General features: G+C 36.4%; 1 long non-coding RNA gene across 1 annotated transcript; it reads left to right on the top strand.

Annotated features, from left to right (window-relative positions):
- The first annotated feature begins 331 nt into the window (after positions 1 to 331).
- Positions 332 to 8,878, top strand: LOC138927492 (uncharacterized). The gene is made up of 3 exons (XR_011443981.1): positions 332 to 677; positions 736 to 8,338; positions 8,398 to 8,878. It is a non-coding gene; the product is annotated as an uncharacterized lncRNA (long non-coding RNA).
- The last annotated feature ends 2,226 nt before the right edge of the window (positions 8,879 to 11,104 follow it).

Raw genomic sequence — 11,104 nt, 5'->3', positions numbered from 1 at the left:
GAGACAGCTCCTCGTGTTCGCCTTTTATTGATTGTGTTATTTGAAAAGCATCAATGAAACTTGTTAAATTTTCAGCCTTACCATCAAAAACTGGTATAAGCTTAGATGCTGTATTAATAAAATCAATATTTGATTGTGCCATTGTGATGGAGTTACTTATTTTGTTTTCTATTACACTCGAAGTATCTGAATCTGTAGAATTATCCAGATCAGTGTATACCGCCGGAATAGTAAGATTATTCAAATCTTCATATTCTATTTTGGGGTTTACTTTGGGAAGCTCTCCTGATGTAATGGTCACCTGTGCTGCCCCTTCTAGTTTCAAAAAAATAAAAACAAAAATTAGATTAGAATAACGTCTTCACGAAACTCTCCACTTTTATCGATAGGGGGTAGCAATTTTTTTTAATCATTCTAATTTGCATACCAGGTGCTCGGTTTCACCTTGACATTAGTCTGCAGCTGCTTACTAAGCAGTGGCCTAATTCTTTTTCTTTGGAGCTGTCAAGCTAATCAGTCGTACTTAACTAAGCACATATACATACATACCTAGACAGAGTGAATCACGTGCAACCTTTTGATTAAAATTAAAATCTGTGAAATCTATCACCATCATAGGCTATAAAAGCCAAAAAGTGAATATATTTAAGTCGCGGAAAACCCTAGCATTGGATAAGGTAATTATTTTCGGGCTCGCCAGCCGAAATCATAGTTAAACGTTTTCTTTTATATAAGGCGGTTTCTAAGGCCGAATAAAATACACGACCGCGCCACTCGCAACACCTGTCCCCACACCTGGATCAGTGCCGGTTCGCCCACTCCACCCATCACGACCCCCAGGAGTCCGCAAATTATTAGTAAAAAAAAAATAAAGAACCTACATATATTTATATATCGTAAAACAGCCCAGTGCGATTTCTCATATAGTACAGATACGTATATATATACATCTTCGGAGGGCCTAGCTAATAAGAGTCGTCTTCGCCTAACTTAAGTAATTCTTTTATGATTAAATCTGCCTCATCCAGATTCTCAAAATTGATAAAGTTGCAAAAACAAAACAAAAATGAAGTCACATCGATAAAATAGAATAAATTAATAAAAATAACTACCTAAGTCTAATTGTAACCCTAATAATTAAAATAACCCAACCATTGAAATGTGAATTTAGATAGCAGAAAAACAAAACAAAACAAAAAAAAAATGTAATTAAGGAACGGCTTGCAGCATATTGATTTATTTGTAACGTAGTTGTAAGAAATTTAACCACCATTTAAACTAAACAGCCCATCATATACCAGACTCCAAAATGAAGGCCTTCATCGAGGATCACAATATTGGGGTGAGTGAAAAGCAACTAAAAACAAATATCTAAAAACAAAGAACACAAATTTAATCGGGGTTAAAATTCTTAAGAGATTTTTTGTTGAAATGTTGAAAAAAATTTTGAAAAGGTAAATGAAGAAAAAAAAATTCTAAAAGATTAATATGCTACAGCTTAAAACTTAAAATTATGAAGAGTAAAATCAATTCAATTCTACTAGTAAAATCAAATGCTATGTTGCCGTGCATTTAGAAATAATCATATTCTGAACCCCTACATATCTCCCCAGCAGATAAGCTTGTAGACCGCAGGGCTAATTTGTTTTGATTTTGTAGATCGCCCCGTTATAAGCTCGGTCTAAAATCTAACGTACATACATTGTTGTTGAATTTTATTTTTTTTGATTATTATTGAATTGTATTATTGAATTATATATATAGATAGGATAGTCGCCGATAATGTTAAACCTAAAATTTAAGCCATCAAAAAGAATTATGATTTTTTTTAATATATAGTATTTTACCATCAAATTATGACTGAGTAATTAATTATTTCTGTTACCTGGGAATGTGAGTAGGCGTTATAATTGGGGTCTTAAAAAAAATAAAGTTCTTAAGACTAAGGTAGGGTGGGTAACGAAACAGTGCCCGACGTTTAACAGCTGTGTCGGCACATACTTCTTCCTCCGTTGTGTTATCTTCCTCCCACCTGCTATTATGCCATCATGACGTTGATCTCCTCGGGGTCAATAAACCCGAGTGTTCTGATATCATTTTTTTTGTTTTGCTTCTCCATGATCGAGTGGACATTTAGTTTCAGTAGGGACTCTTAGATTAGTCTTTCAGTAATCTTATGTACTGGTATTAGCAAAACCCACCCCATCTCCCGACAGAGCTCCAAATTAATAAGAGTCCCGTTGCAAGTACCTAGTATATTATGCAGTAGCTGGATTGGCCGAATACGGCCGCCCGACAAAAACTTAGGTTCAGCTAGGCAGGAGATTACAAAGATTTGGCGCCCATACGTGTGAGGCCCGGTGAAAAGGATTCGTAATAGATTCAAGAACCGTCGGCCTGTGGAAAAGTAGAACGTCAGAGCCGAAATAACATTCTTTTAATTTAGGATTTTGCATTAACAAGCGGAGGCTTATTAATTGCGACCAAAGGAAAGAGGTTAACTTTTCGGAACACTGGTGCAGAATACTGTTGAACATCTAATTCTGAGTACTCATCCACAGTAAATAAAATTGCTCGTTTTGCTTTCGTATGAAAATTGGTTGTTAGGATAGAATATCGAAATGGTATACCCTTCTGGAATTTGGGGAGCTTGAGTAATCGAACAACCCGACCGAAGAGTAAGGTATATAATCAGGGATATTTTAAAAAGACCGGAGTGTCAAGCAACAAATATTCATCAAGTGGGTTACATATGTATACATATACATATAAGAAATGAATAGAATAGGTTCTGTTATTATGTTAGTATCGGCTGGAACACAAAAACATATGCGAGAGCGTATTTTTGTCCGTTGATATAAGCGTAGAAGCGAATTATATTTAAAGCATTCTGGTGTAACCTAGTATAATTATAATAGCCCAAACATAAGAATGAAATAGAAAATAAATTAACATACATCTATAAAGGAGTGACAGATAACATTAAGGGGAAAAGGAAATTTAACCACTCGCATTCCCAAAAAAGGTCAACAAACAGAAAATTTAAATCAATCAATCTATATAACTAATAAATAAAAATGCCAATCCAACGTACCCCAGAACAAAGTGGTGCAGAGGCAATCACAAGCGTTTGCGTGATTTGCGAAAATGTAATGGAAGATACGCAGCCATGTGTCATTACCAATTGCAAACATATTTTTCATAAATCTTGTATGGAACTGAGATTTCATCCTGACAAGGAGAATGAATGTCCATCATGTTTAGCTAAAGTATTGAAAAAGGATGTACGAGTAGTAGTAGGAAACTGTTCTCCTGGTGCGAAACGTGGAGAAGTAAAAGAGCGACAGTTAAATCGACCAAACACTAGGTCTGTGGTTAGACAGCTCCAGCTAGAGGAGGGAAATATAGGTACGTCACAGCTTCAGTCTGAGCAGCAATTGAACTGGGCTCAAGACAACCCGGCAAGCGAGAGTGAAAGAAGCTTAAATACTCGGCCATTAAATCATGAAATACCGAGGAATAGTCCACAACGGGGAGATCACAGCGAGGCAGACCCCCAAGGCAATTTCCAAGAAATAATGATAACTGGATACGACCAAACATAGAACACCTAGTTAGAGAAACAGTAGATAGAATGCTCTCGTCATTGGTACTAAGAAACGGAGTTGAAAATTCGAGTGGTCAAGATCAAAGGGACTTCGATGCACCAAGCCCTAGAGTTTTTTCCTCAGGACATACTAGCAACAAAGTAGCAGATATTATCCAAAAATGGGGAGTTCGGTTCGAAGGAACTGCGGAAGGGTTATCCGTTGACGAATTTTTATATCGAGTTAAAGTGTTAACACGAGAACACCTTAATAATGATTTTGAGGCAATGGCCAAAAATGTTCATCAGCTTTTAACAGGCAAAGCTAGTTCATGGTTCTGGAGATTTCATAAACGAACAGAAACATTTACTTGGAATCAATTTTGCTCTGGGTTACGTGAACAATATAAAGAGAATCGTTCAAAAACAGAACTGCGTGAACAGATTCGAGCTCGAAAACAAAAACCGGGTGAAACATTTGACACCTATTATGAAGCGATTTGCAAACTAATGGATAAGTTATCTGTTGAGTTTGAAGAATCGGAATTAATTGAATTAGTTCAGGGAAATTTGCAGGCTGATATGAAAGAGAGATTATTATTTGAAGAAATATACTCCATTGATCATTTGAGACGGTTAGTTCAAAGAAGAGAACAGTTTTTACAAGAAGCAGGACGATCTCTTCGCAATGTAGCAAAATCAAAAGAAGGAGGACCTTATCGGGTATATGCAGTAGAAGAGATTGAGACCGAAAACCATAGCATAGACATCTCTGCTATACAAAGAAATCCGTCTAACATAACTTGTTGGAATTGCGGAGTAACTGGACACTATTGGCAAGATTGTCTAGGGGATAGACGTATAAATTGTTATGGATGTGGGAAGCCTGACGTCTATAAGCCCAATTGTGTGCACTGTAAAAACAATTCGGAAAACCGGAAAACCGGGGCATCTCAAAACAATTGGATGTCCCACCAATAAATAATTCGGAGCCTACAAATTTAAATAGATATACCATTTTAAATAAGGAAAAAGAAGACCATAGCATTATAGCTCAAAATAATATACCAGATACAAAGATCGAAAATGAGATAGACAGGAAGTTTAGGCCATATGAAGAACGTTTAAAAAATTATTATAAAGTTAGAGATAGAATTTTCTCGGAAAAGATAATCCCTCGCAAAAGAAATTCCATTCGTATAAAGAAATATTATAAAAACCTTCGAAAGAATCAAAATAGATTATTATACACGATATTTCAAAATAATGCAGATAACCGGAGTTATGCTAGTGTAGCATTTTTAGAGTTTAAAGAATGGGGATTACTTGACACTGGGGCAAATATAAGTTGTATAGGAGCGGATTTAGCAAAACAAGACTTTAGTGGTGTAGGTGGATATAAATCAATAGTATCCCAGGTTAAAACGGCGGATGCTAAACCACATCAAGTTTCAGGCATATTAAAAGTAGCAATGAGATATAAAGGAGAAGAAAAGGAAGTGGAACTCTATGTTATTCCGACAATTGCACAGCGTCTTATTCTCGGAATTGATTTCTGGCGAACGTTTCAATTAGCGCCCGGAATAGTGGGATCCATTGAGCCAGCAGATAGTGGGCAGGACTTTAACACCCCTAAAGAGGATCAATATCCTTTGACTGCCATGGAACTGCAGCAATTGGAAGCAGTGAAAGAAATGTTTCCCAATTTCGAAAAACAAGGTTTGGGGCGAACGTCTTTAATTAAACATCACATAGATACGGGAAACGCGTCTTCGGTTAAACAGAGACATTATCCTATTAGTCCAGCTGTAGAGAAAGTCTTATATACTGAAATTGATCGTATGCTAGAACTTAAAGTGATTGCACCATCTAAAAGTGCATGGAGCTCACCCATCCGAATGGTTATTAAACCAAATAAAGTCCGAATTTGTCTGGACGCTCGAAAATTAAATGAGGTTACTCTGAAAGATGCATACCCACTACAAAGTATCGAGGGAATATTTTCGCGTCTTCCAAAGGCAAATATTATTAGTAAACTGGACCTAAAAGATGCCTATTGGCAAATTGAATTAACTGAGGAAGCTAAACCTTTAACCGCGTTTACAGTGCCAGGTCGAGGATTATATCAGTTTGAAGTTATGCCGTTTGGTCTGTGCAACGCACCGTCAACTATGTGTCGTCTGATGGATGATCTTATTCCACCAGATCTGCGATACTGTGTTTTTGGATATTTAGATGATTTATGTATTGTTACAGATGATTTTCAATCCCATTTAGCAGTCCTTGTACGAATTGCACAGCAATTTCGCAAAGCAAACTTAACGTTAAATGTTAGGAAAAGCCATTTTTGTGTAACAAAAGTTAACTACTTGGGTTACATAATTGGAAATGGAGGAATATCTACGGATCCGGAAAAAATATCCTGTATTCTAAATTGGCCGGCTCCTCGTAACATGAAACAATTAAGAGGTTTCCTAGGTATTTGTAATTGGTACCGTAGGTTCATTGCTAGCTTCGCGGAGTTGTCATTTCCTATGACAGAACTGTTAGGAAAAAGTAGAAAGTTCACCTGGACGAATGAAGCGCAGGAAGCCATGGAAAAATTGAAAGTCCAACTTACTTCCGCACCCGTTTTGCAAAATGCTGACTTTACAAAGAAGTTTTTTCTTCATTGTGACGCTAGTGATTTTGGCATTGGGGCTGTGTTAGTGCAATTATCCGACGAAGGAGAAGAAAGACCGATCGCATACATGTCAAAAAAATTGTCTAAGGCTCAAAGGAATTATAGTGTAACAGAACGGGAATGTCTAGCAGTTATTGCAGCCATCGAAAGATTTCGGGGATATTTAGAAATGCAACCATTTGAAGTAGTGACCGATCATTCTAGTCTAACATGGCTTATAAAACAACGAAAAAGTGCCACGGGAAGAGTCGCCCGATGGTTTGATAGAATGCAAGGATTTAAATTCACCATTTCTCATCGTAAAGGGAAAGATCATATTGTTCCAGATGCGTTGTCTCGAATGTGTGAGGAATCCATAGACAGTTTAGAGATGATAGGACCCGAAATTGACTTAGACTCACCAGCATTTATGGAGTCAGACTATGTCGAACTTCGATTGAAAGTAGAGCAGAATAAAGATAAACTTCCAGATTTACGTATACACGAAAAATTTGTGTATATCCGAACGGAGCATGCGACTGGTAACCCAGATCAAGAAGCCGATAGTTGGAAACTATGGGTTCCAGAACCATTACGAGCCAAGGCTATTTGGCAAGCTCATAATAGTGTTGTGTCTGCACACGGAGGAATGCAAAAAACTATAGAACGCTTGCGTCGCAATCTCTTTTGGCCAGGGTTATCTAAAGAAGTCAGAGATTACATTCGGAACTGTGAAGTTTGTAAACAGACAAAAGCTCCTAACCAAATATTAAGACCGCCAATGGGAGAACAAAGTATTTCTATACGTCCTTTTCAAAGATTATATATTGATATTCTCGGCCCATATCCCCGTAGTAAAAGAGGCAATACTGGATTATTTATAGTGCTTGACCATTTCAGTAGATATCACTGGCTTTGTCCGTTAAAGAAAGCTACTACAGGAATTATTAACACATTTCTAGAAGAGCGAATTTTTTGTGAGTTTGGAGTTCCAGAGTCTATTGTTAGTGACAACGGCTCACAATTCAAAGCAAAAGAATTTGAAGCGATGTTGACTAAGTTTGGAATTCGACATATTTTTACCGCGCTATATTCTCCGCAAAGCAATGCAGCTGAACGAGTTAATCGCTCGTTAATTGCAGCTATTCGTTCCTATCTCAAAAATGATCAAACAGACTGGGATGCGAATTTAACTCGCATTTCGTCCGCTTTACGATCAGCTTTACATCAGTCTCTTGGATGTTCTCCTTATAAAGCTCTTTTTGGTTTCAATATGATTAACCACGCTGATGATTACCGATTATTAACAAAATTGTCACTTCTCGAAGAATCTCCTACTATGGATCGGCAAGAAAAACTGTTATTGTTACGTAAGGATATACAAACAAATAGTCGAAAAGCTTATGAACAGAATGTAAAACAGTACAACTTGAGAAGCAAGTTTGTGTCGTTTAAAGAAGGCCAAGAAGTGTTTAAAAGAAATTTCCAGTTGAGTAACTTTAGTCAAAACTATAATAAAAAGTTAGGCCCTTTATTTACGAAATGCAGAGTTAAGAAGAAATTAGGAAACGCGTATTATTTACTCGAGTCGCTTAGTGGAAAAGAACTTGGAACTTATCATGCCAAAGATATAAAAGGCTAATTCCAGCTAATCCTGTCTCCGCATTACTCGACAGATTATCTGTGGTTGTAATGGTCACCTGTGCTGCCCCTTCTAGTTTCAAAAAAATAAAAACAAAAATTAGATTAGAATAACGTCTTCACGAAACTCTCCACTTTTATCGATAGGGGGTAGCAATTTTTTTTATTCATTCTAATTTGCATACTAGGTGCTCGGTTTCACCTTGACATTAGTCTGCAGCTGCTTACTAAGCCGTAGTCAAATTCTTTTTCTTTGGAACTGTCAAGCTAATCAGTTGTACTTATCTAAGCACATATATATACATACATAGACAGAGTGAATCACGTGCAAGTGATCACCCACACATTTTGATTAATAATTAAAATCGGTGAAATCTATCACAATCATAGGATATAAAAGCCAAAAAGTGCCTATATTAAAGTCGCGGAAAACCCTAGCCTTGGATAAGGTAATTATTTTCTGGCTCGCCAGCCGAAATCATATTTAAACGTTTTTTTTCTATATAAGGCGTTTTCTGGGCCGAATAAAAAAAATAATAAAATACACGACCGCGCCACTCGCAACACCTGTCCCCACACCTGGATCAGTGCCGGTTCGCCCACTCCACCCATCACGACCCCAGGAGTCCGCAAATTATTAGTAAAAAAATAAAGAACCTACATATATTTATATATCGTAAAGCAGCCCAGTGCGATTTCTCATATAGTACAGATACGTATATATATACATCTTCGGAGGGCCTAGCTAATAAGAGTCGTCTTCGCCTAACTTAAGTAATTCTTTTATGATTAAATCTGCATCATCCAGATTCTCAAAATTGATAAAGTTGCAAAAACAAAACAAAAATGAAGTCACATCGATGAATAGAATAAATTAATAAAAATAACTACCTAAGTCTAATTGTAACCCTAATAATTAAAATAACCCAACCATTGGAATGTGAATTTAGATAGCAAAAAAAAACAAAACAAAACAAAAAAAAAAAGAAAAAATGTAATTAAGGAACGGCTTGCAGCATATTGATTTATTTTTAACTTAGTTTTAAGAAATTTAACCACTATTTAAACTAAACAGCCCATCATATACCCGACTCCAACATGAAGGCCTTCATCGAGGATCACAATATTGGGGTGAGTGAAAAGCAACTAAAAACAAATATCTAAAAACAAAGAACACAAATTTAATCGGGGTTAAAATTCTTAAGAGATTTTTTTGTTGAAATGTTGAAAAAAATTTTGAAAAGTTAAAGGAAGAAAAAAGAAAAATTCTAAAAGATTAATATGCTACAGCTTAAAACTTAAAATTATAAAGAGTAAAATCAATTCAATTCTACTAGTAAAATCAAATGCTATGTTGCCGTGCATTTAGAAATAATCATATTCTGAACCCCTACATATCTCCCCAGCAGATAAGCTTGTAGACCGCAGGGCTAATTTGTTTTGATTTTGTAGATCGCCCCGTTATAAGCTCGGTCTAAAATCTAACGTTCATACATTGTTGTTGAATTTTATTTTTTTGATTATTATTGAATTGTATTATTGAATTATATATATATAGATAGGATAGTCGCCGATAATGTTAAACCTAAAATTTAAGCCATGAAAAAGAATTATGATTTTTTTTTAATATATAGTACTTTATCATCAAATTATGAGTGAGTAAATTCTTATTTCTGTGACCGGGGAATGTGAGTAGGCGTTATAATTGGGGTCTTAAAAAAAATAAAGTTCTTAAGACTAAGGTAGGGTGGGTAACGAAACAGTGCCCGACGTTTAACAGCTGTGTCGGCACATACTTCTTCCTCCGTTGTGTTATCTTCCTCCCACCTGCTATTATGCCATCATGACGTTGATCTCCTCGGGGTCAATGAACCCGAGTGTTCTGATATCATTTTTTTTTGTTTTGCTTCTCCATGATCGAGTGGACATTTAGTTGCAGTAGGGACTCTTAGATTAGTCTTTCAGTAATCTTATGTACTGGTATTAGCAAAACCCACCCCATCTCCCGACAGAGCTCCAAATTAATAAGAGTCCCGTTGCAAGTACCTAGTATATTATGCAGTAGCTGGATTGGCCGAATACGGCCGCCCGACAAAAACTTAGGTTCAGCTAGGCAGGAGATTACACTGACTCAGATTCGTTCGTTTCTGTTGATTCGAGTCAGTTGCCGTGTCAACTCCTATTGGAGTGTTTAGAACGGTTGGTAACGATATTTCTAAACTGAACTTTTGTTTAACAAATATTAAATTAGATCGTAGTCGTATCAAAAGTTTCGATACCTGTGACCAATGATCTTGATTTAATCTTTCCCTATGATCATGTATTAGCATTCGCGCTTCATTAAAGCACTCTACTAATATTTCAACGTGCTTCCTAACCGTGTTCTTTTGAATGGGTCTATTCTGAGTTAGAGACTTGTACGATCTGTCAAAAATTAGTTTTAATTATTGATAACTCCTTCTACGATTTGTTCCAATCCATGCCTTTAGTTTAGCCATGCTTTGTAAAAAGAATTACGTAATATATTTTAATATTTATTTTCTGTTATTTCACTTTCTTAGATTTTAGGTGTTGACATTTATGTGTAATAATTTTTGTTTGTGCTGGATTTTTATACCCTTGCAGATGGTATTAAAATTTTGTCCAAAAGTGTGCAACGCAGTGAAGGAGACATCTCCGACCCCATAAAGTATATATATTCTTGATCTGGATCACCTCCTGAGTTGATATGAGCATGTCCGTCTGTCCGTCTGTCCGTCTGTCTGTCCGTCTGTCTGTCTGTCCGTTTCTACGCGAACTAGTCTCTCAGTTTTGAAGGTATCGTCTTGAAACTTTGCACACACCCTTCTTTCCTTTGCACGCAGTATATAAGTCGGAATGGCCCGGATCGGCCGACTATATCCTATAGCTGCCATATAACTGAACGATCGGAAATGACCCAACTTTCGTGTTTTTGAAGATAGAAAGCTGGATTTTGGTACAGATTATATTTTCGGTCAGTTAATCCGACCTAGGAAATTTCATTAGGATCGCCCAACTATATCCTATAGCAGCCATATAACTGAACGATCGGAAATGGTATTTGGTAGAAATATAAACTTTCGTATTTTTGAAGATAGAAGTTTGGGACTTTTTTTTAGATTTTTTATTTTAGTTAATTTGTTTTATTATGATGTAATCATAAGGATCGGCCAATTAAATCCGATGTTTGCGAT

Source organism: Drosophila bipectinata, unplaced genomic scaffold (genome assembly GCF_030179905.1).
Source record: "Drosophila bipectinata strain 14024-0381.07 unplaced genomic scaffold, DbipHiC1v2 scaffold_288, whole genome shotgun sequence".
Classification (NCBI taxonomy): domain Eukaryota; kingdom Metazoa; phylum Arthropoda; class Insecta; order Diptera; family Drosophilidae; genus Drosophila; species Drosophila bipectinata.
The sequence above is the reverse complement of the archived record's forward strand: the minus strand, read 5'-3'. Positions and strand labels throughout refer to the sequence as shown.